This window comes from Hemiscyllium ocellatum, chromosome 11, assembly GCF_020745735.1.
Source record: "Hemiscyllium ocellatum isolate sHemOce1 chromosome 11, sHemOce1.pat.X.cur, whole genome shotgun sequence".
NCBI classification, from domain to species: Eukaryota; Metazoa; Chordata; class Chondrichthyes; order Orectolobiformes; family Hemiscylliidae; genus Hemiscyllium; species Hemiscyllium ocellatum.
In genome coordinates, this window is record NC_083411.1 from 60,125,768 (window position 1) to 60,153,709 (window position 27,942).

Genomic DNA, 27,942 nt, shown 5'->3' on the forward strand with positions numbered 1-27,942 from the left:
TCACCTCATTTCCTTTACTTGTTTACATTTTCTAACCGCTTACCATCAAAGAAGTACGCTGTGCATCTGTTCCTTCCACCAAAGTGGATCACCTCAGTTTTTTCACATAATACCCCATCAGCCATGTTCTTGCTGATGCACTATGCCTGTCCAAGTCCTCCTGAAACTGCTTTATATTTTGCTTGTAGCAGACACCCCACTTAGTTCTGCAAACTGAGAAACATTTCATTTTGTTCCCACATTCAAATCATTGATACGTGCTGTGAACAGCTGGAGCCCAAGTACTGAAGCTAACGGTGCCCCATCAATCACAGTCTGCGAATACTAGAATAACCTATCTATTCCTAATCAGATTTCTGCCTGTTAGCCAATCCTTAATTCATGCCAGAATATTACCTCCTATGCTATATTTTAATTTTACTATACATCTCCTGTGAAACCCTTATCAAAAGGCCTTCTGAAAATCCAGTTAACTATGTCCATCAACTTTCCTTTACCAAATTTCTTTCGGAACATGTTCTAAAATTCCAAGTTTGTCAAACATGATTTCACATTTTCAGATCCATGTGGACTGGGTCAAATATGCTTATTGTTCTCTAAGTGTCCACTTAATACATCATTTTAATAAATTCTGGCATCTTCTTTGTTACTGACGTCAGGCCAACAGGTGTGTACTTCCTGGTTTTATCTCTTGCTCCTTTCTTAGATAGTGGTATGACAATTACCTCCACCCAATCTGCAGGAATCATTCCAGAATCTACAGAATATTTGGCTTTTATTTCACTCCAAAGTCATTTCCTTGCAGATTGTTAACTGATTTGATTGTATCATGTGTGATCTGTACTGCAACTGTAGCTGAGATTTGAATCTCATGAACTGTGGCCATAGTGAGATGGAGACTGGTTTCTCTGTCACTGCTGTTGGTATTTTGAGAGCATGATGATTTTGCATATTGCTATGGCAATGTAATTCTGCCAATGCACAGAAGTGACGATCTGTTAAATACAATTCAATGAACTGTCATGGCTGTATCAGAGAGCACCATTTGCTGAGGTACATTACTTTGAAGTTGTGTTCAGGTATGTTGTGCTGCTTTTCCAGGCTATAAGGTGCAAAAAGTTGTTAAAGATTCTGATCACCTTAAATATTGATATGGTGTGTGAGTTGTGATTCCCTATATATTCATATCTTCATTGCAGTTAGGATTTCAAAGTAGTGACAAATGTATGATAGCTAAGTCTGTGAAGGATTTTCTTCAAATGAAATCAAGTTCAAAAAGTCATTCTGAAACAGTGACCTAATCTAGTATTGCTCACAAAGCAAGTGGCTGCAAATCTATGTTATGATGTGGAGGTGTAAGTGTTGTACTAGGGTGGACAAAGTCAGAAGTTGCATGACACCAGGTTATAGTCCAACAGGTTTATTTGAAATCATAATCTTTCGGAGTGTTGCTCCTTCGTCAGACTTCACCTGTCAAAGGAGCAGTGCTCCAAACGCTTATGATTTCAAATAAACCTGTTGGACTTTAACCTGGTGTCATGTGACTTCTGACTAGATCCATGTTGTTAATTGATGGGAAATTGTTTATACTGTTTTGTTTACAACAGTTGGCTGAAAACAAAAGACTATTAGCTAGCTTCCAGTTCAGAGTGATCACAGGTTAATTTTGATTCAGAAAACCCAGAAATTAAAAGTTGTTATGGTAGATTGTAAGACAGCTAACTGAGGTAAAAAAGCAAGTTTTGTTTTATCTCCTTAAAGGAATATATGGAAAGTTCAGGAAATAAGTATCTCCAAGTACAAAAGTGATTAGTTTGTGAAACATCCAAACCGGGAGAGTTGGATTAGAATCTGCCGGTTGTGAGGAACTGTAAAAAATAAGCTGCTACACTGAAGCTCTGAAGTGTACCTAAAATTGTTGGCAAAATGGAACTTGCAAGGAGTTTGCATTCAAATGCTATCCCAACTTTGCTTTTCTTAAACATTGATAGGCCTATTGAATGTTTCTAGCATTTTCAGTTTGTATGAGGAGCAAACCGCCATGTCTGAAGTTCCACCAATGTATTTAAACTCCATGATATGTTTGCATCAGTGTGACATTTTTTCCATTTCCAACACCAACCCGTGTTCTTGTGAATTGAAGTTGTCAGTTTGTGGTGATGACACAGTAAGTCTGGACTGAGAGTTTCAGATTCATTTTATGTAGATCTTTCACAGCCAAGATACTTTCATCCCATCGGTTTAAATTGGATTTAAACCCATTTCAAAAAGGTTAGCAATTAGTGTCGAATCCACTCACTCTTTCACTAAAATCATTTTTACTTTGAGCACAGACTGGGGAAAAAAAGCAAACACCATCTGTATGAATTAAAGGTACAATCAAGTAATATAGAATAAGCTGTTTAGCAAAGCATTTTGTAATTATTGCTTATATCAATTTTACTTTTTCATATATAATGTAAAGTTCAGTACCAGAAGGATGCAAGTGGAAATCACAGCTATGTGTAGACATATTACAAGACTATTGTTTACTTCAAGTACACAGTATATGGCCAAAGTGCAAAGATGACTATCAAAATGGTCCTCTGTGCATTTGCAAATGAGCCTAGTGTTGGCTTTTACTGGTGACAATGAATAAGATATAATGCACCAGTGCACGTGTGGTCAATATCACCCATGCAAGTACAGATACATTGTTATATGGAAGCATTTAAGACCATAAAACCATAAGACATGGGAGCAGAAATTAGGCCATTCAGCCCATTGAGTCTGCACTGCCATTCTATTATGGCTGATAAATTTCTCAACCGTGTTCTCCCGCTTTCTCCCTGTAAACATTGATCCCCTTGGTACTCAAGAACCAATCTATCTCAGTCTTAAATTTCTAGCGCTGAGTATGGAATGCATGTAAATTTTGATTTATCCACAGCCAATGCAGCTGCAGCTTTGGTATCTATCAAAGATTCTTTTGGATACAGTGAGGTTCACTGTATGTGAACAATATCCATTTAGTCACAAGATATTGTTGACCTGATTACGCAGGCTGTCATACTTCCCTCCATAATACAGGTACAGATTGACTAGTTGCATTTGCAAGATTGTAGCTGCATGGCCACCACTTCCTTGTTACTATCTGCAGCTGGTCTACTCTGCTAAACTGCTAAAGACTATGTTCCATACCGCACCAACCTGCAGTGTGAAAACATGGGCAGAACCATTTTTGTTGTGGATGTGATATTACTTCACTTTGTACTGACATGGTGCTGCAAACTTGAGTTGCTGCACATGTGTGGTTAGGTTGTTCATGAACATAACCTGATCTAAGGACAGAAATTTTCACTCCCTTGAGTTGACTGGGCAATTGCAAGGAAGTTGGGAAAATACAGCAAAATGAAAATAGTTTGATTCTTAGTGTCAAGATATTTCCCTTAATGCTTAAATAGGGAGTTTGGAAGCTCACTAATGCATGGATGTGATGACTTTAATGAATTTGCACACCATTATTAGTTGATCTCATCTCCTTTCTATGAGGCTCTCAATCCTGTCCTTTCCCAAGAAACAAGATGATGCCAATTCCTGACACGAAAATCAAAGCATTTACTTGATGACAGAAGCTCACCATCAGCTTCTCCGGACTGTCAGACAATTCTGAATTCACACGACTTTCCTGCAGACTCCAATGTCACTGTACTCTTCTACCCATCTTAGATTTAAGTCAGCAAAATCAAACCATCAGCCTCACCACAGCATCATGCTGTTTTCAGACCAACTCACAGTACCCTTCAGCCCTTCACGATTTCATTTTGGAGCTCAGGTTCAGGGACAGTAAGGACTGTGTCTGTTTCTGCCAGATTGCTTTGTGCACAAGGACATGCACGCACCTCATGCATCTTCACACAAGGAACCTTGTAGCCCTTAGTTTAATTTCTTGATGCTAACTCATTTTGCATTGACTTGAATTTGTCACACTGTCTGGCTTGCATTTTTTTAGCACAGTGGGAAAAGCATGCAGCTTATTATGATTCAGAGCACTGGTCGGTCAAAGGGGTAAGCATGGTGCTGTATGAAACCACACCAAGCCAATGTTACAACTACAGAACGTGCCAGCAGTTTACACCACAAACACACTGTATGTGCTTCAACCAAATGGCCGTGTCTCAAAGTCCAAGGGCATCATACTTAGTGGGATGAAAGGGAACTGTGGCCTGTCAGGGGGAAAAACCACAGTCGGTCAAAGAGTATGGCCAATCTCAGTCCAGGAGGTTGATCAGAGCCAGTTAGGTCTTCGCTCCTACTGAAGTCCAGAGATCAGAGTCTTTGAAGTCCAACGATTGGACCATAGTCAATGCAGGGATTACATATCTGTCAGTCAGAATGATATGTAAACATCAGTCTGGGTTCTGGCCTATGTTCAGCTGTGGATGTAGTGCCAGATCACTCAAAGGTGGTTCCATGGTCAGTCCTGAGCGTTTGGGCTCCTCTGCAAATGAAGGGAAATTTCCCAAATTCCCTGTTGTATGTAATTTTTCATCTCAAAATTTCCAATGTTGGGTGACTTATACTTGTCAGCATCCCCCACTGGAGTCATTGTATTCAAAAACAGCACTCTGCTCCTTTCCTGCAGACTCTGAGTTTGGACCAGCTTTTCCTGCATGATAGTACGAGTTCACACCAACCCTCCTGAAATATTGTGAATGCAGATGAGGTAGTATAGTATAGCATCTATATGAGAGGTTTTCAGCAATAGATGTATCCAAGAGGAAATAATATTATGACAACAGTCAATGAGTGTAGGCTGAAAATCATGTTGTGATATATTCTTTTCCTCATCAGAGATGAAGCTTAAGAAATGACTGATGGAAGAATTACTAACACTAGAACTAAAAATATATGTCAGAGGGCTCAGCAGTGAGTAAAGGAGATGTACAATAGTTTTGCAGCTTTGTTCTTGTACTCATAATCCAAAATCATGGACTAATAATTTGAAGACTTGCATTGAAATTTCACTCTAACACTGTGAATTGAATTCAGTTAAATAAGTAAATTTGGAGAAAAAGCTTTTAGCAGAAATAGTACAAATGAAGCGATATGAAATTTGTAAAACCCAACTCAATCAGAGTTACCCTTAAGGGAGATAACTTACCAGGTCTGGCCTATATGTGACCCAGACCCACAACACAGTGGTAGATTTGTAAGGGCCCTCTGAAATAGCTGAGCAAACCATTCCACTACTTTAAACCACTGCAGAATATAGGACAGATCCAGTAGAAATGGTAACACTGTAATACACTGTTGGGACAGTGTTTCTGGGAGTCCTAAGCCTTGAATCTAAACTCCATAAAGTCTCACGACATTAACTCATTATTGGGAAAGGAAACCTTCTCCTGATTACCGCCATATTCCTTCACATTGAAAACCATTTGGGTAACACTGGTGATAGCTAAAAATGGTCCCTCTAAACTGTATGGGTTTGCAGCTGCACAGAATATAGCACATAGCTAACAAACAATCCATGTACAATCAACATCCTTTTTTTGAGGATTGCATATATGCTAGTTGTGCAATTATTCTAAACTGCTAATGCAGTGCAATAAATAGTCTACCCACAGCAAAGATAATAGAGTCATTGGGTTCCACAACCTTCTGTCCAACTCGTCCATGCCGACCAGACATCCTAAGTTAATCTAGCATTGGCCAGCGTTTGACCCATATCGTTTGAAAGCCTTCCTATTCATGTATCCATCCAGATGCCTTCTAAATGTTGTAATTGTGCCAGCCTCTGCCACTTCGTCTGGCAGCTCATTCCAAACATGCACCATCCTCTGCATGAAAAAGTTACTCTTTAGTCCCTTTTAAATTTTTCCCCTCTCACCTTAAACCTATGCCCTCTAGTTTTGTACTCTGCTACCCTGGAGAAAAGACCTTGGCTATTCATCCTATCTATGCCCCTCATGATTTTATAAACCCCTATAAGGTCAACCCCTCAGCCTCTGACACTCCAGGGAAAATAGCCCGAGCTTATTCAATCTCTCCCTATAGATCAAACACTCCAACCCGGGCAAAATCCTTGTACATCATTTCTGAACCCTTACAGGTTTCACATCATCTTTCCTATAACAGGGAGACCAGAATCAAATGCAGTATTCTAGTAATGGCCATCCAATGACCTGTACAACCTCAGCATGACCTCCCAACTCCTACGCTCAATGCACTGATCAATAAAGGCAAACACACCCTAAATACCTTCTTTGAAATCCTGTTTCTACCTCTGACTCTACTTTAGAGGAACCCGCACTCCAAGGTCTCTTTGTTCATCAATATCTTGGCAAGTGCACAAAGTGTGATCTGGATGGAGATTTTGAATAACATTGAGGACAAAACAGCCCATCTGATCAGAACCTATCCATTACCTTAAACATTCAGTCCCTTCACTGAACTGGCTGAGTATGGAAGGATAAACATGTTTAATTGGACTTGCAGCAGTCATTGAGAAAATCAAAATAAAACAAAGAATTGTGAGTTATGGAAATCATAAGTTTCAACTCAAAACATTAGCTCTGTTTGTCTCTTCACAGAAGCTGAAAATGTGTTGCTGGTTAAAGCACAGCAGGTCAGGCAGCATCCAAGGAACAGGAAATTCGACGTTTCGGGCCAGAGCCCTTCATCAAGCTGTCAGACCAGATAAGTTTCTCCACCAATTTCTGTTTTTGTTGAGACAACCAATTTAAGGGAGAAATCTACTTTACTTTGTCTTTGCTGATCTATCTATCATGACACATCTGTTCATGATTGTATTGCACTGAATAGTCTGAGTAGAGACACAGTTCCCTTTTCACATCGAGGACATATTCCATTGTGTTGTGTCGCACTGTCATTGTGTTAAATCAGATTGATTCAGAACATTAAAGGTTAAATATGACTCTTCTTCAGAACAGAGCTGGGGAGCAATGACGCGAGCAGAACTATGGTCCACCACAGTTCCAACAGCAGAAGGTTTCACTTGGATACAGTTGTAAAGATTATAACTCACTCATTATGGTTCGATTCCACACAAAACTTGAGCTTCATCTGGACTTCTTCACCACTAAGAGGCATCATTCAAGTACGCAATAGAATACACTCACTTATCTACATGAGTGAAACTCCATAAAACTCAGGAAGCTCAATAACATCGAGGACAAAACAGCCCATCTGATCAGAACCACATCCATTACCTTAAACATTCAGCCCCTTCACGAACAGAATATCACGACTTCAGCATGTACCATCACCAAGTTGCACTGGAGCAGCACGTTAATGTTTTTTTGAAAGTACTTTCTAACCCTGTGTTTTCTACCATTTAAAAGAGAAAAGGCAGATGCACCACTACCTTCAAGTTATCTTCCAAGTTGCATGTCAATTTGACTCATCATTATGCCTACACCAAAATCCTTGAACTCCATGTCCAACAGTGCTTTGACTGTAACTAAGCTAAGTGGATAGTAGAATTCAAGATGGTGACTTATTATCTTCTCAAGCACAAAATATGGATCATGCCAGCATTACTCACATTCCACCCAGAAACAGATTTTGTTATTGAAATAACTATATTTATAACTCCCTAACAACAGAGAGGAAAATATAACAACATGCTCAGATCTTGCGTGTAGTACACTCCCTGTCTGTTTACAAAAATTGTGTTTAATGTAAATTGTGCATGTTCATAATTTCTTAGAATACTATATAACTAAACCAACAATCACTATAGCTGATAATTCAACAAGTTGGATTGCTTCATTGGTTTTATTGGAAAGAATATGTTTTCCCTTAACACCAGTATGTGTTTTTAAAAAGTGAGTTGGGCCAGAAATACTGAGAAGTGCAACATGTTTCTTCTTCCTTCCTAAATACCTTAATTAACCTATCTGTCTTCTTTCTCTTTCAGCCTGGGCATTCTGTTTCATTTCCATTAGCTCTCTCAACATCTCACACTGTCAGATATGAGTTTGACTTTGATGATCAACTCCACTTCATTGTTGGAACTGTGACATTGATTGATTTGCCTCAACCAAAGATGCTGGGTTACTGGTAATTTCTGTAAAACTAGCAAACTTTCAGCTCCGTTTTGAAGATAAATGCAACTTGGTGATGGGGCTACAAACTGCAGTGGGCTTTTAGACTACTTCTCTGTCAGACACTGGCAAGTCATTTCTGCATGACAAGTAATTCAGTGGCCAGAAATGTATCAGTCTTCATGGGCTGCATTGTGGCTCAGCGGTTAGCACTGCTGCTTCATAGTGTCAGGTGTCTGGGTTTGTTCTCTTTGTGTTTGTATGGGTTTTCTCCCACAGTCCAAAGATGTGCAGATTGCCCATAGTGTGCAGACTAGGTAGATTAGCCATTGGAAATGCAGAATGACAGGAATAGGGGTGGGATGATCTGTGGAGGGGTGATACAGCCTCCTTCCACGCTTTGGGGATTCTCTGATGAAATGTGGAAAGAAACCTACTTTTGCATGACTTTCAACATTTAATATTGTACAGATGAACACTAAAAATCAAGGCACTATATTGAAGCCCTGCTTTCGCTGTGGATGGCATTTTGATTCTTTGAATTAAAATATGATCATAAGAGCTTGGTGGTCACTTAACAAAGTAAACATTTCACAAGCGTTTTTGGAAGTTAGAACATCATGTACAATTGGAATTACCTCTTTTCAAACTTGAGAGTAATTTTGCTAATTAACGACATTGACAAAATTGATTATTTGAAATTTGTTTTATAATTGTTTATTGACTAAACATAAATATATGAGTTTACGTGAAAACACAAATAACACAATTTTTTTACATCCTGTTTTCTTTACTTGTTAGAGTTATATTTGGTCTTTCAGCATCTTTGTCTGTTTTATAGTTCTTTACTGTCAAATAACAATAAATCAAATCAAATCAATGATGTATGTCTGATGTCATCACTTTAATATAAGAAACATAGCAGCTATTATGAATGCAAGACTTTAAAATGTCCCGTTAAATTTGAATGAAAACAAATGTCCTGAAGAGATGCTGGTAATTATTTTGAAAGCTGTCAGGATGTGATTTGATTGTCAGGACACATGGGCCCAGTTGGAAATCCATAACAAATCAAATGCTATTGATACAAAAGAGGGGTAATAGTCTAGATACAGACTCCTAGATTCAGGCATCAGATGGCAGTGAGAAATTAGGTTGGGAAAAGTTGAAGGCAAAGGCAGTTGTGATCGCCAAAGTGGAGATTTAGGAACCATGAATTTCCAAAGGGTACCTTGCTTCTGGAAATGCTTGAAGACTGAGTGAAGCAATTTACAAAAAAACGTTGAAAGACCCTCTGCAATGTGGAAGGGAGAAAGAAGCAGCTGCTGGAAGGGATTGGATTTTATCTACAAGACTGCATTATATATTGAGGTTGCGGCATAACTTAAATATGGAATGGTTTTCAGCTGTCTTAATTAGCTAATAGTGTAAGAAACCTTACTTGAGTGTCCTAGTTGCTAACAAAATAATATTTAGTTGGTATTGATTTTAGTTTCTTACTGAAAATAATTTAAAATGTGAAATCTGATTGTGCAGTGATTTCTGTTGGTCATTGGGAAAAGGCTGAATATTATGCATTTTTTGGCTTATGCAAGTTGCCAGTGAGTTTGGTGGAACAATTCTCACTGTGATGCTGAGTGAGCTTTCTCACTGTAACTTGCGAAACTTGTCACTTCAATTGCCATTGGAATCCTCCTGGTGAGAATCATGTCCTGTCCCTGCCCTATCTCTATCTCAGTTCATGGAGAAAATCACCACTCAGCATTCCTTGAGGCTGCTGCATCTTTCAAACACTGTTCAGCAGGGTTAGGCATCAGGAGAGATGACAGAGAAGGGTTAGCTGACACCACAGTTCACAGAGAGGCAGCTGGGGATTGTTGAGGATGGGGCAGTGGAGAGGAGTGGAGTCCACATCCCAGAAGAACGCCATCTCACCATGCCAGCCAGGTTGAAGATGGTCATTGGATCAATACTACTTCCAGGGTGAGAAGGTCAATGATCTTCTCTACTCCATCAGAGTGAGTGCTCTCTGCTACCTCAAACCTTTCAAAGCCACTGCATTCATCTCCCACCAATGCTCATGCTGTGGCACCCCTTCTGTTGTATACAACACTTACCCTCATTTGAAATCATTTCTCTCATCCTTTTATATCACTAATGTAACATGCCCTCGGCTCTGCTTCCTCGATCCCTTGGAACATCTCAATATTTTTCCCTCTCTTGTGCCTTACTTGTTTTCCCCCTTTATGCCTTTACAGGAGAAGATACCCCATAACACAGTGGACTGACATCATCCACTCTTGAGAAAAGCACTCCTGACCTTCCTGATGAAGGGCTTATGCCCGAAACATCGAATTTCCTGTTCCTTGGATGCTGCCTGACCTGCTGCGCTTTAACCAGCAACACATTTTCAGCTCTGAGCAGGAGAAGACAGGAACAGAGAAGACACGACTAACCAGTGGCTGCAATACCTTACCCCTTTATCCCATACAGACGGAAACATTTCCCACAGAGAAGGGATCCCCATTGTCCCAAGATCATCATGGAAGCATGGAGGGACCATCTTCTGCACTACCTCCTGGACACTTCACTCCCCCTACTCCAGGATGATGACATAACACTGGGCTCGATGAGGTCACACATGTGCAACTCTGCCCCATGGTAAAGGAAGAAATGCCCAGGCCATTTATAGTAGGAGATCTGCCAGAGACCAGGCACTTGCTGAGCCCCTGGCAGGAGATGACCTTGTGGCCTGGGTGATGAGGGACCTTGTACATTTGTATTGGGAGGGTTGGCAGGCAGGCAATCAGGACTCAGGGGAAATGCAGAAACGCCAATGATTCACTGCTATCATTGCTCATTTTTCAAATTCATTTCATATTCAATAGTATGTAAATTCATAAACCTTTGCATTTCACCATTCATGTAGTTGTTCCTGTCTTTATCCTGGCTGTAGATAGTAAATAGTGCTCCGGAGTATCACTTTGCCATTAAGCAGGTGCAGTGGTTGCGGGTCTGTGATGATCATCAAGTACATTGTGGAAGCAGATCTAGCAATCTGTGTACATAATAGCAGCTCATTTCAGCATTTTAGACCTCCTCCTCGTCAGTGCCCATATTTTGGCTGACTATATGGGTAGCAGTGCTTATTACAGTGAGTTTCGGGAAGTACAACCCAGACAGTGAATGTTGTAGGAAAGTGCATTGGCATACTACATCCTTGCATGACCAGTATTTCATGTGTCGAAGGAGAATATTGTTCCCCAATGAAGGCCCAGTGAATGGTTAGAGTTCAGCTTCCTCCTTCACAAGTCCACTCACTTATCCTGCATATGGCAGCAGTTCTCCTCAGTATTACGTGCCATCCATTTGCATCATGATTAACATGACAGTGAGTGGTCCTCAGCATCAATACCAAAATGCTGTTGAGACCCCCAATATAAAGCTCTCCTCTCTAAATGCCATTCCCTTAACCCCCACAGGCTTCACACTTTTCCAAGTCATTATCCAAGCTCTGTCCATGGGATTAAAACTCGCGCCCACATCCCAGCCTACTCTTCACTCGACCCGTCCTCCTTAATTCCTGTGAATGGAGACAGCTGGCTGACTGTGGCCCACTCTCTTGAGCGACCAGACCTGGCAGCATGGGTCCTGGCCTACCCACATCTCTGGCTGTTTGACACACATATCCCTCATCATGACAGTACTCTCCTACTGGACTGATCCCTATGGAGACAAAGGACTGACCCTATCCCTGGAGCACAGAGGCACGTGCCTCTGTGCAACACCACCCTGACCATGCACCAGTGTGTGACTAAACCCAGGGCTAGAATGGGAGGCTGCCCTTGACTATCTGTGCTGAGACCCCTGACTGACAAGTGTCCTCTTGGACCTCTCTGTGGACTACTCGCCCATGACTTTGTAGCATGCGCACTGCTTGCTACCATTTCAGTTTGTTTGGTGCGAACACTGAGGCCATGTGGTACAGGTTCCAATGTGATATGGCACACATCCTTGTTGGGCATATACCCTACATCATATCCATCTGCCTGATTGTCTGACTGTGCCAGCCAACCCCTGGCAGGGCAAGCAAAGTCTGCATACAGAGGACAGTTCAAATAGGCACCATGAAATACACACTGAGGGAACAAGGGAACAGCCCTGGTAGACAGCCTGGTAAAGCCCATGGAATGGGTTCCTTTGCCTGTGTGTTTCCTCTGCCCAATACAGCCATTCACTGCAGGTTGCTGGTGGGCACTTCTGGAACAATGTGGCCTTGCAGGGCACAGTACCAGTGTGTTGGAAGATGCCAGGATGGTGGCAATGCCTGCTTGAAAGTAACGTGCTTTTATCAGCAGTGGGACGGGTATGTGCAGCTGGTGATTATGGATCCGGCTCTACTTTCTAGTTTGTCTGTGGCCAGCATGGATCTCCTGGAGAAAGCAGTTATATTGAACCGGCCAAGAGTCCATTCTGGTCTCCTTGTTGACTTTTTCTGACAGATAGTTTGTCTGGTAAGATCACAACTCGTGATAAGTTGATCTGTTAACCAGCCACTTAACTAACTATAGCGATCATCAGTTGGGTATTTGCTGCTGTCTAGCAAGAATATTTGAAAAACGCAAACAAAGTGCAGTGAGGTGATCTCAACTGACAAGATTGGCTTTGCTGAAAATCCCAATTGACTGGACCGCTCAGCTTGCCATAAGCCACACCACATGGAGCTGGTCAAGTTTCACCCAATATTTATTTTTACAAAGTTTTGGTCTCTATGATGATCATAACCAATTTAAATTCTGAACAGCAAGGACCTGTAAATAATAATTAGATAACAACCAGTTAATTTAGGACACTACGGAGAACTCTTTTTAATAATGTAATGCAATCTTTTATGTCCACCAGATCAGGTTGATATAGCCTAGTTCAATGCCTCTTGTAATAAGTAACACATCATTAGGTACTCTGATCCTTCATTAACAGACTGAAATGTAAGCCTAAATCCCTGAAGGGTAACTTGGATCCACAATCCTCTGATTTAAACTCCAAAGTGCTACAGTTGAGTTATGTAAAGATATCCAAATGTTCTGTCTGGTAATGTTTAATGTACAAAGAAAAAGAATGGAGAATGAAGAAAAAATTTGAATGAAGATTGAACACAAAAATAATGCTTGAGTCTAGTAAGTAAGTCAAGAACATTTTCTCCAAAAATAACTAACACAAATGCCTTTTCCATTTATCAAACAAAAGTATTTGCATTAACAATTACTGTTTAATTTATTTTCTTTATTGTCCTATAAGTTCTCTATTTTATCTTCTTTTATATTTATCATGTATAATATCATTTATCATATCCCTGTAAGACAATATCACTAGGAAACTTTGTTTATCAATTCTAACAAACCACTTAATCCTCAAAATAATCCTTGTATTCCTATTTGTGGTTCAAGGCCCTATATCACTTTGAGCCTTCACTATGTGTACTCTTTTAATAGAAACAACTTTCTCGCAGGCCATTCAGATCATACAAGCTCTCTTTTGACACAACAATACATGAGTATGTGAACTCAGTGTCTTATATGTGATTGTGGCAAGTACTTTCACTGGTATGTCTGCACCTGAATGCCTGTTACTTTTTCCTTATTTTCTTTGAAGACTAATTGAAGACTAAGGTGTAATATTGCTCAGAAGTAACATTCACTTTGCTTGCATTGTTTGAAAGCCATGAGCAATTAATTGTATTTTAATAGTTGGATAACTTATCATTCTTGCATTTGATTTGCAAAAAACTCTCAAAATAAAATGTTTTGTTTGACTTTTTATTTAGAGTGAGTTCTTAGTTTCTCCCAATTCAAAACTTAGTAAATCTTGGGTGTATGCTATGGCACTTTCTATCCATGCAACATTCCCATTCCATTCCTGCCTTTAACTTTGATAGATCACATTTCAAATTTCTCGTGTGATTTGTTTTGTACTACTGCCTGTTAATTTTTTCCTCAGAACAATCTTTTTGACATTCTCCAAAACTGTTTGCGTTCTATTGTTTCCAACATTATATTTTACCCTCACAGATTTCTGGAATCTTTTATTCCATAAGTTATTTTGCCACATAAACAAATTCTGCCAGTTCATGAGCTGCTTGTCCTTGTTGAAAGGTTTTAATTTAGTTACATCCTGACTGAAAATGGCAATTTCTTTTACAGTTCATGTGGGATAGTTCTACTTTCACCCCACTTGGGAAAAAGGGACAATTTGCACTTGAAATTTCATTGATTAGTTTACAGCACTAGTTTCCATGAAAATGTGTGGGCATGATTACATACATCTGTAAACTAGTAGAAAATAATATAATTGTTACAATAAGATTGAATGACAAATGAGCAATGGAGACGAAAAGTTGCTGTCACCAACCTGGACTAATGGAGTAATTGTTCATTCTCTACTTTGGAGCAATTTGAGGCCTTTCAAGGGTCCATTGCATCATTCAGCCACTTACACAGTACAGGTTAAAGATATCGGAATGATAGAATGGAGGTGGGACAAGGTCTCATTAATCATGTTGCACTTACAATCTCTTACTGCATTTGCATGATGTGTCACATGATGTGTGCATCAGAATAATATCCACTATGTCAAAGGCCCATGAACAGGCATCCGGGGTCCTTCCCTGTTGGTCCTTCCCTATCTCACTGTTGAGGATAACGCAAGCTGCTATTTATGTGTGATACAAATGCTAACATTACCAAGGAGCAGTCTCGTTTCTTGGATTCCCCACACCGGTTCAAACAATCACTATCACTGTGACTGTGGTGTAGTGAAGGAGCAGAAACATTGAGGAGATACAAATGCAATAGCAAGCTCAGGAACAGCAGTAACCTCCAGTGGCTGATGAACAGCCTCCATGTGAACAATTCACAGCAAAAGGTCCCGAAGCTGTAGAGGGGACTTGAGTATTTGGCTCCCCTGTCATCTCCTCCAGTGCAGCAAGGCACAGTGCCACTGTGAACGAAAATGCTCTGGCCCACCTTGTTAGAATTTGCTGGTTTGTGACCTACAACCTGAAGAAGTGAGTGGCCATCCTGTCCCAGAGGTCATCATCCTAAAGTTTTATGCAACTGGCTACTTTCAATTGTCCTCTGGGAATCTATGTGAGATCTCCCAATCCTCAGCCCACATATATTAAAGCCATGACTAATGTAATTTGTGCTACATCACACCATTTCACCTTGTTTCCTCAAGATGATGTCAGAGCTATAACCCACGCAGTAGGCTTTGCCAATGTAGCTGGCTTCATCTGGAGTAAAGGCACTATGGACATCATGTTGAGAAAAAAATTGATAACATGACTAATATTATCAATAGAAAATGGTTCCATTTGTTTAATATACAAGTAATCTGTGATCATTGGTAACACATTTTAAAGCTGAAAATGTGTTGCTGGAAAAGCGCAGCAGGTCAGGCAGCATCCAAGGAACAGGAGATTCGACGTTTCGGACATAAGCCCTTCTTCAGGAAGTAGATCATTCAATCATTCAATTAATTCCCATCTGTAAAATAATTCATTCTGTTTCATATATTATTCACAATGAAGTAGGAAGTGATCCATGTATTCTCCTTATACTATAGTGTAATTCATTCACAGTTTACATCTTACACTTATCTATAGTGCTTTGTTTACATTTTTATTGAAATTTTACAAATGTGAATATTTACATTTTATTCATTTATCTGCAACTGTGGATAAAATCATTTACATTTTATATCTTGTTCCCACCCCTTTCCACCCTACAGTAGAGACCTGCATAACAATTAACTTAATTCTAACTGTAAGGCAGGTTTTTTTTGTAAGTTGTAAGAGACCCTCCTCTTGAAGTGTTGTCTGTGTCTTACTCAGTTGCAAGCTGCCGCTCCAATGCCTCTAACTGACCTCCCAGAATCGCAAACCTGCTGCCATCCTTAATTCGAAGTAGTCCCATCTCCAGATTAATTGAGTTCCCCATAGGAATAACAATGAATGACTGTTGTGACCTGTGGGGACAGGTTCAGGACTTGAACTTCATTACAGAGCTGTTTCCATTGCCAGTACAATTGCTGTGCCTGTGTACCTTTAAATCTTTGTGACCTATCAATATTGTATAGATTTTATCTATATGCCATCTGTGTAATAGCATTTACATTATCATAATTTTTTGTTTCACAACATGTAATGGTACTTAATCTTGTAAATTTCTTTGCTTCTCATATCCACTTTTGATGTGTCAAAGGGTACAATGTAGCTGTAGTATCTGAGCACTAGATGCTGCTGAGTCATCAGATTTTAGGTTCAATATTCCCCACTCCAGGGATTTGAGCTCATCATCGAGGCTGACACTTCACTGCAGCACTGAAAGGCTGCTAAACTGTCTGAGGTGCCATTTGTGACTTGAGACATTGAACTGATCTCTGTCTGCTGGCAGTAAAAGATGCAGAACCACTTTTCAAACAAGAATGGGGAGTACACCCAGTGTCTCAGTCAATGTTTACCTCTCAACCAACATCATAATTGTCCATTTAAGTTATTGCTCCTGGTGGGATCTTTTTGTGCAGAAATTGGATGCTGCATTTCTCTGCACTTACGTGACTACATTTCCAAAGTAATTCATTCACTATAAACATTTGGGACACGGTGAGTCATGCTGTATAAGTTCAAATATTTCTGTTCTTACCATCTTGGTATAAGAATATTTGTATTCCAATATTTGTGAGTTTAAGATGATAGTAATTGGGTGCCATTAGTGAATATGTAAACCATCTTGAACCTCAATGTTTGCATTTCAAGTCCTGCTGGCCTCCCAATCTCCTTGGGATATAAACTCTACTGTATCCAACAAATCCAGCTGAATTTTAACTCCTAAGAACTGTTAACTGGGAGCAGATGTTGGAGGTTTGGGATCGAGGGGGGAGTTGGGGAAGTGTCCTAGACTCGGCCATTTTCACCTCCTTCCACAATAACCTTCCCTCCATCTTAATGTCAGGAGTAGGGATGTTCACCCATGATTGCACGGTTCAGTTCCATTCATAATTCTTCTGGTGAACAAAACAGTCCGGACTCATTTGAGGCAAATGCTATGAATGTGTCTCTTTAAAAGAGAGTAATTGAATTGAATTGAATTTAAGTTATTGTCACGTGTACCGAGGCACAGTAAAAAGCTTTGTCTTGCGAGCAATACAGGCAGATCACAGAGTTAAGTAGCATAGATAAGTAAATAATAGGTAAACAGCAGCAAAAACAAAAATACAGATACAGGTGAATGTCAAGAGTTTGTGAGTCCATTCAGTATTCTAACAACAGTACGATAGAAACTATTCCAAAACTGGCTGGTGCATTTGTACAGGCTTCTGTACCTTCTCCCCGATGGCAGAGATTGTAGAAAAACATTGCCAGGTTGGGATGGATCTTTGAGAATGCTGCTGGCCTTTCCTTGACAGTGGGCCTGGTAGATGGATTCTATAGATGGGAGGTTGGCCTTTGTGAGTGTCTGGGCTCAGTTCACCACTCTCTGTAACCGTCTCTGATCTTGAATGGTACAGCTACCAGACCAGATAGTGATACATCCAGACAGATTGCTTTTGATGATGATCCTATAAAAGGATGAGTAATATCCCGCCGAAAGTCAATAATGAGTTCCTTGGTTTTGCCGACATTGAGAGCTAGGTTGTTCTCAGTGCATCATTTTTCCAGGTCTTCCACTTCCCTTATGTAGTCGGTTTCGTCACCATCTGAGATTTGACCGACTATGATGGTGTCATCAGCGAACTTGTAAATGGCATTAGTCTGGTATTTGGCGATGCAGTCATGGTTATACAGTGAGTATAGTAGGGGGCTGAGTACATGCCCCTGGGGGGCTCCAGTGTTGAGTGTTAGTGAGGATGAAATATTGCCCCCAGTCTTCACTGATTGTGGCCTGTGGGTCAGGAAATTGAGGATCCAGTTGCAGAGAGTGGGGCTTAGTCCAAATCAGTAAGTTTAGTAATCGAGGGGATAATAGTGTTGAAGGCTGAACTGTCGTCAATGAGTAGGATTCTTACATAGCAGTTCTTGGTGTCAAGATGTGCTAGGGAGGAGTGAAGGGCAAGTGATATGGCATCTGACATGGATCTGTTGATCCAATAAGCAAATTGGAGTGGATCAAGAGTAGTGGGGAGGCTGGAGTTGATTAATGCCATGACCAGCCTTTCAAAGCACTTCATGACCACCGAAGTTAGGGCCACTGGCTGGTGGTCATTGAGACATACTGCATGAGCCTTCTTAGACACTTAGGGGTGATGTTGGCCCTCTTGAAACAGGCAGGGACAGTGGCCTGCTGCAGGGAGAGGTTGAAGATGTCCGAGAAGACCTCTGCCAGTTGATCTGCACATGAGTGCACGTTCTGGTACTCTGTCTGGTCCCATCACTTTCCTTGGATTCACGTGAAGGAAAACTGATCTGACCTCTGATGCAGTGACTGTCGTCAAGACTTGTCATATTAGGTGTTACCTCTCTGCTGAAATTCTGCTCAAAGCGAGGATAGAAGGTGTTGAGATGATCTGGGAGGGATGTACCATTGTCAGCTATCTTGCACTGACTCTTTTTAGAACTTGTGATGTCATTCAGTCCTTGCCATAGTCTCCAGGTGTCAGTCTGGGTCTCTAGTTTGGATCGGTATTGGTCCTGTCTTAATAGCTCTGCGGAAGTCATACTTGAATTCCTTATATTTGAGTGGGTCTCCTGATCTGAAGGCCTCACACCTGGTTTTTATCAGGTTCTGTATGTCCTGATTCATCCTGGGTTTCCTGTTGGGGAACACCCGGATTGACATCCTCAGTTGTGTTCATGAGATGTCTCCTTTAACCTGAGGTGTGACAAAAAGTCCTGAGTAGGGATAGTGGTGATTATATTTAACGTCAATCCAGAGACAAGCCCATGTGATCTTTTGCTGTGCCCCAAACGTCTACAAGGTGGATACAGTATCAAGAACAAATCCACAATCTTCTCAACTTTCTATCAAGCTCTCCTGGGTTCATCAGGATCCCTGAAATGGGTGGATTATCTTACAAACCATAGTTAAACAGGTTGGTACTCTACTCCCAGGAGTTTAAAAGAATGAGAGGTGATCTCATTGAAACATTTAGATTTTTAATGGACTTGTCAGGGTAAATGCAGAGAGGATGTTTCCCCTCACGGGAACATCTAGGGGCAAAGGGCATAGTCTCAGAATTAAAGGCACCAATTTAAGACTGATGTAAGGAGTAATTTCTTCTTTCAGGGGTTTGTGAGTCTTTGGAACTTCTTGCACAGTGAGCTATTTGGAGCAGAGTCCTTCTGTGTATTTAAGGCTGAGACAGCTAGATTCTTGCTCAGTTGGGGAATCAAGGGTTACGGGAAAAGAGCTGGAAAGTGGAACATGAAGAATGTCAGATAAGGCGTGATCCTATTGAATGGCAGAGCAGGCTTGAGACTGTAAGAGCAGAGATGAGACTCTATGAGGCTCTGGTCAGACTGTGTTTGGAATATTAGGAGCGGTTTTGAGCCTCATATCTAAGGAGGAATATGCTGGCATTGGAGGGGGAGCCAGAGGTTGTTTACAAGAATGATCCCAGGGACAAAGGCTTGTTGTGTGGTGAGTGGTTGAGGACTCTGGGCCTGTACTTGATGGAATTTAGAAGAATGAGGGGGGATCTGATTGAAATTTACAGAGTACTGAGAGGCCTGGATAAAGTGGATGTGGAGAAGATGCTTCCACCAGTAGGAGAGACGTAGACCTGAGGGCACAGTTTCAGAGTGAAAGGATGACCCTTTAGAACTGAGATGAAGAGGAATTTCTTCAGCCAGAGAGTGGTGAATCTGGGGAACTCATTGCTACAGAAGACTGTGGAAGCTAAACCATTGTGTGTCTTTAAGAAAGAGATAGATAGTTTCATGATTGGGAAGGAGATCATGGATTCTGGGGAGAATACAGGAGAATGGGGTTGAGAAATATATCAGCCATGATTGAGTGGCAGTGCAGACTCAATGGGCTGAATTACCTAAATCTGCTCCTGTATCTTACAGTCTTCTGGTCACCACTCCCTGCTGTATCAAGTTGCAACTTCTAGTGGAAAAAGAAACCCAAATCAAAAACCCAAATTAAAAATGCAATGATAATCTTCACACCTTGGCACCATAAAGGGGCTGGAAGAGAAAGGCAAGGTTGATACTGCGGTGTCGAGGCGTTGGTAGGAATCAATTTTTCTGTTTGAAGTGAGGGAGTAGAACTGTTGAGACTTTTGGAGCAACAGGGAAGGGAGGCAAGCAGCATTGAGTGGACCTTGCTGGTGGATCGTGTAGATTGACTGAGGGGAATGACATTTAAAGAACGTTAGAAGATGCAATTTGACGTGATAGGGGGCAGTGAGCTCAATAGAAAGCCCTGAATCATGTGGGACTTGTTCTTGTAGGCTTATCTATCCACCTGATGTTTGATGCATGATGAAAGGAGTTGTAAGACGGATCTTGATTCCATTGGTTAGATACTCATCACGAGTTGCCCACAGGCCCACTATCAATGAGGGAAGCTGATGCTGCTGGCCCAGTCAAAGAGCTTAATAATCTCAATGAGAGAGAGAGAGAGAGGTGGGTGCTGCTGAGGTACAAGACCTTGGGAGCTCAGCCAGGGAAGTTTGAAAAAATAGATAAAATCAGGAGCTGAGAGTTGGAGGTGCAACCCTTGCAAGACGATCATTGCAGCTGCTGGAACTGCTTGCAGCTCCCTCCCTGAGCTATCAGTCCTGAACGTTGAGCTGTTGTTGAGATGCTGCCACCATTTAACTGGCTTTCCCCCTGCATCGGGGGCGATTGCCTCACCACCAGCAAAATGACCCCTAATTGGGGCTTCAATTATGTTTTTGCAACCAAACATCCACTCCCTCCATCACTAACAACAGTGTGTACTATCTTCATTATGCACTGCAGCAATTCACCGACGATCCTCAGACAGCACCTTCCAATCCTACGACCATTTCCACTCAGAAGGACAAGAGCAGCAGATACATGGGAATACCATTGAATAAGTCCCCCTCCAAGCCACTCACCATCCTGACTGGAAATATATCGCCGTTCCTTCACTATGCTGGGTCAGAATCCTGAAATTCCCTCCGTGAGGGTATTGTGGGTCTACCCACAGCACATGGACTGCAACGGTTCAAGAAGATATCTTCCTGCCCACCTTGTCAAGGGCAACTAGGGACAGGCAATAAATGTTAGCCAGCCAGTGACATCCATGTCCCAGAAATGAATAATAAAAGCCCGTTCCCGCCCGCCCCCCCCCCCCCGCCCCGATGGACAGTCTCTGCATCCGTTCCCTCCACTGGGAAAAAGCCCTTTTGAAATGACTACCTGACTACTCAGACCCCTAGGAATCTTAGTGGCCCACAAACCGGTAAACACTTTTCACCAACTCCTCACAAAAGTTAAAGACCCGACACCCCCATTCAACAGGATGAACATAATCTACAAAGATACCCTGCAAGGCCTGTGAAAAACAGTACATAGGACAAACAGGAAGAAAAGTTGACCATATGAATGCATGAGCATCAACTCCCCACTGCCAGACTGAACCAGTACTCTGATTTCCACCCACACGGACAACGAAGGACACAAATTCAACTGGGACAATGTAACCATCCCAGCACAGGCAAAATAGAGACACATGAGAGAATTCCTTAAAGCCTGTCACTCCAGCTGGAACTCAATCAATAAACATATCGAACAGGATCTGATATACAAACCATTCAGATACAGAACTGGAAGTACCAAAAAGCAGAGACACACAAGTACCAGGCAGGACAGACCGACAGCACTTTATCGAAGACACACTGATGATGTCACCTAGCAAGGTGACAAAACGTCTGCAGAAAACCACACCAGTTCAGCGAATGAATCTATGACCAAATCCATAACCCTACGAATCTTTTCAAAAACCCGAAGCCCTTTTGGCCGTATCACATCAAACAGCCAATCACACATGGCCACTCATCATTTCACCAGCTCTTCTACCTCCTGGTCCACCTCCGGGAGGTTTATAAAATCCTGGTTTCTATTCTCAGAACCTGCCTCAGCAAATTAACATGGATATTACATTTACAACATAGCCTTTACCTTGCTGATTTCTCTCAATTATGGCATTACATGCCGTGTACTGTAAAGCAAGTCAACGTTGAATTTATAAAACTACATTTTGTCACCAAAAGCATTATCGTTTTTGTAAATAAAATCTCACAAACAAAACAGAATGACCCTTTTCAGAAGCACAAAGCACTTTCAGTTGTTGAGAGTTTTGATTTTCCCTTGTCTATAATATAACAAAGAGCCACAATTGCTACATCGTTAAAAGCCTTTATGAATTATTTATCTGCACGAGATCATGTCAATCACCTTGTCTGGAAGTACCGGTTTTCTGATAGCCTGAAGTCAGATTAAATTTAATGTAACATAAATACCCTACTCCTTTCAGCTGCATCTTTGTTCCAATCCAGACTGTTTCATGAAAAATTGTTGCACAATTAAAGAAGTAATTTTCACCCACAGATCATCAGCTCACATCTCTGTACAATTGAGAGAATACTGTAGCTTAGACATTGGACAGTAGTCCTGTAGGCTCGAAGTCAGGCCTCCTGACCTTTGTCTGATGTACATTCCTTTTGAAATAGAAATACTAAATAGTAAAATGTACTCTTAAATCCCATTGCAGGATGATTAAGAGAAGGGGACTGTTCCACAAACATAGCTCAGGTATTTTCAAAGAACTGATTGGGGGTGGTCACAATGTACGAAACATTTGAAAGGTTAGATACAGTTCATACTTATACTGTCTAGCTTCTTAATATGGGCATCATGATAGTCTGACTGGCTCTCACTCAGAGCTGAAGCATCTTTAATACCCGATTCCAGTCGCTGACCAGAGTTGACAGTGAGATGTTCCAGTCTGCTCCCAGTGTTCTGGTCTGGCGGTGTTTGTGTGTGTGTTTGTGTTAGGGGTAGTGTGGTTATAGTGTGGTCATCAGGAAGGGCTTTTGCCCGAAAAGTCGATTTCGCTGCACTTTGGATGCTGCCTGAACTGCTGTGCTCTTCCAGCACCACTAATCCAGAATCTGGTTTCCAGCATCTGCAGTCATTGTTTTTACCTCGTAATGTGGTTACAGGGAGAGGGCTGGAGATAGGGCACAGTGTAGAGGGCTCGCTCCTTCCACCTCCTGTGGTGACCTGGCTAAGTCCCCTGTTTATAATTCACAATTTTAATAAGTGGTAGAGCAGGCCATCCCTGCTGTTTCCCCTGACCTGCAGAGGGGTGTTGCTATGGTAACCTCTGTTAGGCCATCCAGTTGGGGTCTGCATGGAACACTTCAGTGCACGGAATCTTGTTGCCCACCAATTAAACAAAAACATTCTAATCAGATTCAAACCCAGCAAGGAGACTTCCTCTGCGTTTGTTTAAAAAATCTCGCTGATTTGAACTGATCTGTTGCTTTTTTACAAACTTTTTGTCAAGTACATCCTTTGAACATCCTGTACTTTCCAATACAGTGAAGTCGGGCTAAATTCTCCGATTTCTCCTGAAAGTGTGACGGCCAGTGAGTTTCACAGTGGCCCACAATCAATTTTCTAACACCGTCTTCTACGTTTCTCCTCACTAATTATAATCCTGAGATGATGGCTGCATTTCTCATGAAATCGTGTTTCCTGTGCTCCAGGTAAGATCTTCTCCTGGTTTCCTTGTACCACCCACCCCTGCCCCAAAAGCCCAGCTGCCACTACTTCAGACTCTCCCAATCAGCATTGATCTCTCAGACCTGCAGGGGCTCGATCTGGAAACGGTCTCAAGGGGAAAGACAAGCTCCTTCCAGGACAGAGATCTGAAGGTGCTGCTGGGCTGTCTGGTGGAGAGGATGGGAATCCTTATCCTTGCTCACCTCCCCCATCCCCCAAAGGGGAACACCATAACAAAGACAACCAACCTTGGCATAAAGAGCAGTGTGGGTCAGTGCTGTGTACAGAGTGAAAAGATTTTCTGCACTCTGCAAGATCAAGTACCACCATCTTCTCTCTGTTACCTCTTACTCAGGATACGGCACATGCATTTGCCAAGGCTCATGAACTACTTGCATGCATCGTGTTCCACCCAAGGGCTCACAGCATCACATCCTCCCAAACTGCTAACCCTTTCTGCATTTCCAGCTTACTCACTGGGAACACCTGATGACTTCTTGTGACAATGCTGTGGCTTTAGGAAGTGTGTTTTGTCCTGGTTACAATTAAGCAAAGTTTTAAGGCAGAGGTGCCGAATTGGCTAGTGAGAGCCTAGAAAGTAAACAACTTGGGAGGCCTTGTTTTTATTTAAAGTTGGAATAATAGGTGCAGCCTGGATGGGTGTGGCCAGCTCTCACAAATCAGGATTTCTAGTTTTTAGTTTTTTTAGTTTTGAAATTCAGCATCGGTTGCTATTGTGATGTTGAAAAAGTGGAACCTATTTTCCCCATCTCTTGATTATAGCCAAAAGCTAGCGGTTCTCTTCGTAGGTTGTTGGATTACATGTGAGACAAAATCTGTTTTCGAATTTGCCTTTTTGCCAAAAGGAGTGTTTATGGAATACTACTATATTGAAACAGTTAATTAGTAATAATTGTTGTATCTATTGTTCTGTTAAGTTTTCCAGTCGAGTTAATTTATTCTAAGTTCTTCTTTCTTTTGTTGTATTTTAACTATAGCATTTGAATACATTACGTTTTGTTTAATAGCAAGTAGTTTGACTAGAAAAATAGTTTCTGGAACATGGCACTTTACATCTGTCTTTAAAATAAGAAAAAATTAGGGCCTAGTCTACCTTCTTAAAATATTTTGAGAGGGTCTGGTCCATAACACTCTCCTGCTCATCATCACCTCCTTCCGCTCATGTGTCCCTCTCTGTCATACTGAGTCTCTCCCTTTGTCTCATTGCAAAGAAAAGCTGGCCACACCCTCACAGATTGATCCCTCAACTGACCTCCCTGTAATCACTACACTACATCACTTGAACTGACTGTGACCATCCTCATATAGTGTGATTGAATGACTGTGGTGGATCCTCTAACGTTCACACATCACCACTTACTCAAAGCACACGAATTGTATTTGGTGTGTAAGCAGCTGGCAGTCTGAGTGATGATAGTCTCTGACATTCTGTAACCTGGTGCTAAAGTTAATGAGCGTCAATCCGCCATGTCAGCATCGATGTGTGAAGTGCATTGGGTGATGGCAGGATGGGTCTTCACCAAGCTATAATTGTCAGGAACTGGCTCTGACCTTTCTGTTGGGTATTTTCACTGTCTATGTTTCGTGGTAGAGGATAGATGTTTTGGAAAAGCAATGTAAGTCGGTCAAATTGGGCTTTTAATGAACTGCAAATGCACTGAAATAAGGTCGTCACCTCTTTGAACTCACCTTTCTAAGCTCAGGGCAAGTCAAGACCTTCTTTTGCGATGATGCAAATCTATACTTTTTTCTTTCTCACCTTATTTTGTCACCACACTTGTCATTACTCTCATGACATCAGGGTGGGAGAATTCACTCAAAATTTGAAAATTAAACCTAAGCCTTTCAAATTCACAACTGTCCCAGAAGATGGCATTCCAAGGTAATGTCTGGGACTGTAATTTTCAAAGTTTCCCAGCACTGGATCAAAATCCCATAGCCATTTGATGTCTAACCCAATAATTCAGATCTCTGAATCATTTATAGAGTCAGGGCAACACGAAAAGAGTATTAAATCCAATTCATCCATGAGGACCAGATAACTTAATTTAGTCCCATTTGCCAGCACTTAGCCCATATCCCTCTAAACCCTTCCTGTTCATATACCCATCCAGATGCTTTTTCACTGTTGTAATTATGCCAATGTCCACCACTTCCTCTGACAGCTCATTCCATGCACACACCACCCTTTGTGTGAAAACGTTGCCACTTAGGACTCTTTTAAATCTTTCCCTTTTCATCTTAAACCTCTGCCCTCTAGTTTTGGACTCCCCTACCCCATGGAAAAGTCCTTATCTATTTACCCTCACGATTTTATAAATCTCTGTAAGGTCACCCCTCAGCCTCCAGGGAAAACAGCCAATCTTGTGGCAGTGACTCTGTTGTCATTGTGTATCCCTCCTCCACATTCGTGTTTTGCTCCTTGATTTGTTCCATTCTGACTTAATTTGCCTAACACCATTACCCTCTTTGTTATTGTCCAGTCTTCAATCTCAGCACAGATCATCCCATGTTTTTTTCTTTCCACTCTCTACCCTTGCATTTGCTTAAAACCTGGTACATCCCTAAGGCTAGGATTTAATGTGGTGAGTACTAAGTGTGGGCATAGGTGACTTCAAGGGGCATTAACCTACTTAGGCTCTCTTTATCACCCCAGCATGAAAGTTCATTGGATTGAGCATCAATTTGGTACTTAAGGGCTTCTCCTTTGTCCAATCAGGAGCCTGCTCACTGAATCCTTGCCCTGTCCACCACCCACCCAGAGGTAACTGCTCAATCAGAAATTTGTAGGCTCAGGGTTGGAAGCACAAGTGGCACACCATGACCAGCTTCACCAGTGGGTAAGAAAGTGGGTATTTTGGGGACACTATTGGGGATGGGGTGAGTAACCCTCCCTGTCCCAATTAGCCCCAGATTCAGGCAAGTGGAGCTTCCCTGTGAAGAAAACACGCCCTGTTCCCACCAGCTGGGAGAGAGGGTATTCAGCCCAATGAGTGGCCTAGGCCCTTGGAATCAAGGGTTATGGAGATAAGGCAGGAAGTGGATACTGATTAGGAATGATCAGCCATGATCATATTGAATGGCGGTGCAGGCTCGAAGGGCTGAATGGCCTACTCCTGCACCTATTGTCTATTGTCTATTAGCTGGTGATTCAAAAGCTTCACTTGTTGGCGGGCTGAGGATGCCCACCATGGATTTTCCTGCCCGGAGTGGAGGTGGTGAGAAAGGGACTGAGTACACCTCTGGGTGAACTCAACCAAATATTTGCCCTTTCCTCACCATCTCCAGGGAGGGGAAATTGCACCCTGACTTTACCCACTTCTGATGAAGGCATATTGGAGCCTGAGCAGACCATTCAGCCCCTTGAGCCTGTTCCGCCATTCTAGACCATGGACTGATCAATCACCTCAATGGGCGTGTCAGTGACTCACTAACCTGAAAGTTTCTCCACAGATGCTGCCGAACTTGCTGAAAATTTCCTGGTTTTATTCACTAACTACATTTTGATCTCATCCTAGCCAATTTGCTGCAGTTTGGACAGAGCAGAGGTTCTGTGACTCATAGCCTCTGTCTTTGATTCTATTAACTCACCAAGAATCTTCTGATCCTTTGACATTCTCGAAACAGCTTGCTGGAATTTTTCACCCTGGTTTTGGCAGGTTCCTAGAGAATGGGTGTGTCAGTTTTGAGGTGGATACAGAGAAGCAGAGGAAATCCCTTTTACAATGACCTCTCTCTCAGAAAGCCAATGCGATGGGGAGAGACTACGAGTGAGAATTTTGCAGGAACCTGACCGAGTCCAGGCTGGGGGTGGGGGATGGGGGATTGAAGGGGTGTGGTGAGGATGGGTGAGAGGTGGATTAAATAATATGGAAAATAATAAGATTCTGACAATGATTGACAAATGTGACCCTTGCTTTGTTTGTGATTGAAGTAATCAAGGTCCAGCCGATGGAGCAGCTGCTAACACAAACCAGCCGAGCAGCCCTTTGAAGGTCACAGTGAAGATTATCAAAGATCCACTCCTGGACTACGGTTTTATGGTCTCAGAAGATTCACCAGTATGTGTGAAGTCTGTCACTGCAGGTAAATACCTAGGAATGGGAGGTT

General features: G+C 41.8%; 1 pseudogene; it reads left to right on the top strand.

The window, feature by feature from the left end:
• The window catches only part of LOC132820025 (sodium- and chloride-dependent neutral and basic amino acid transporter B(0+)-like), a 174,068-nt pseudogene that overhangs the window by 124,179 nt on the left and 21,947 nt on the right, over positions 1-27,942 (top strand).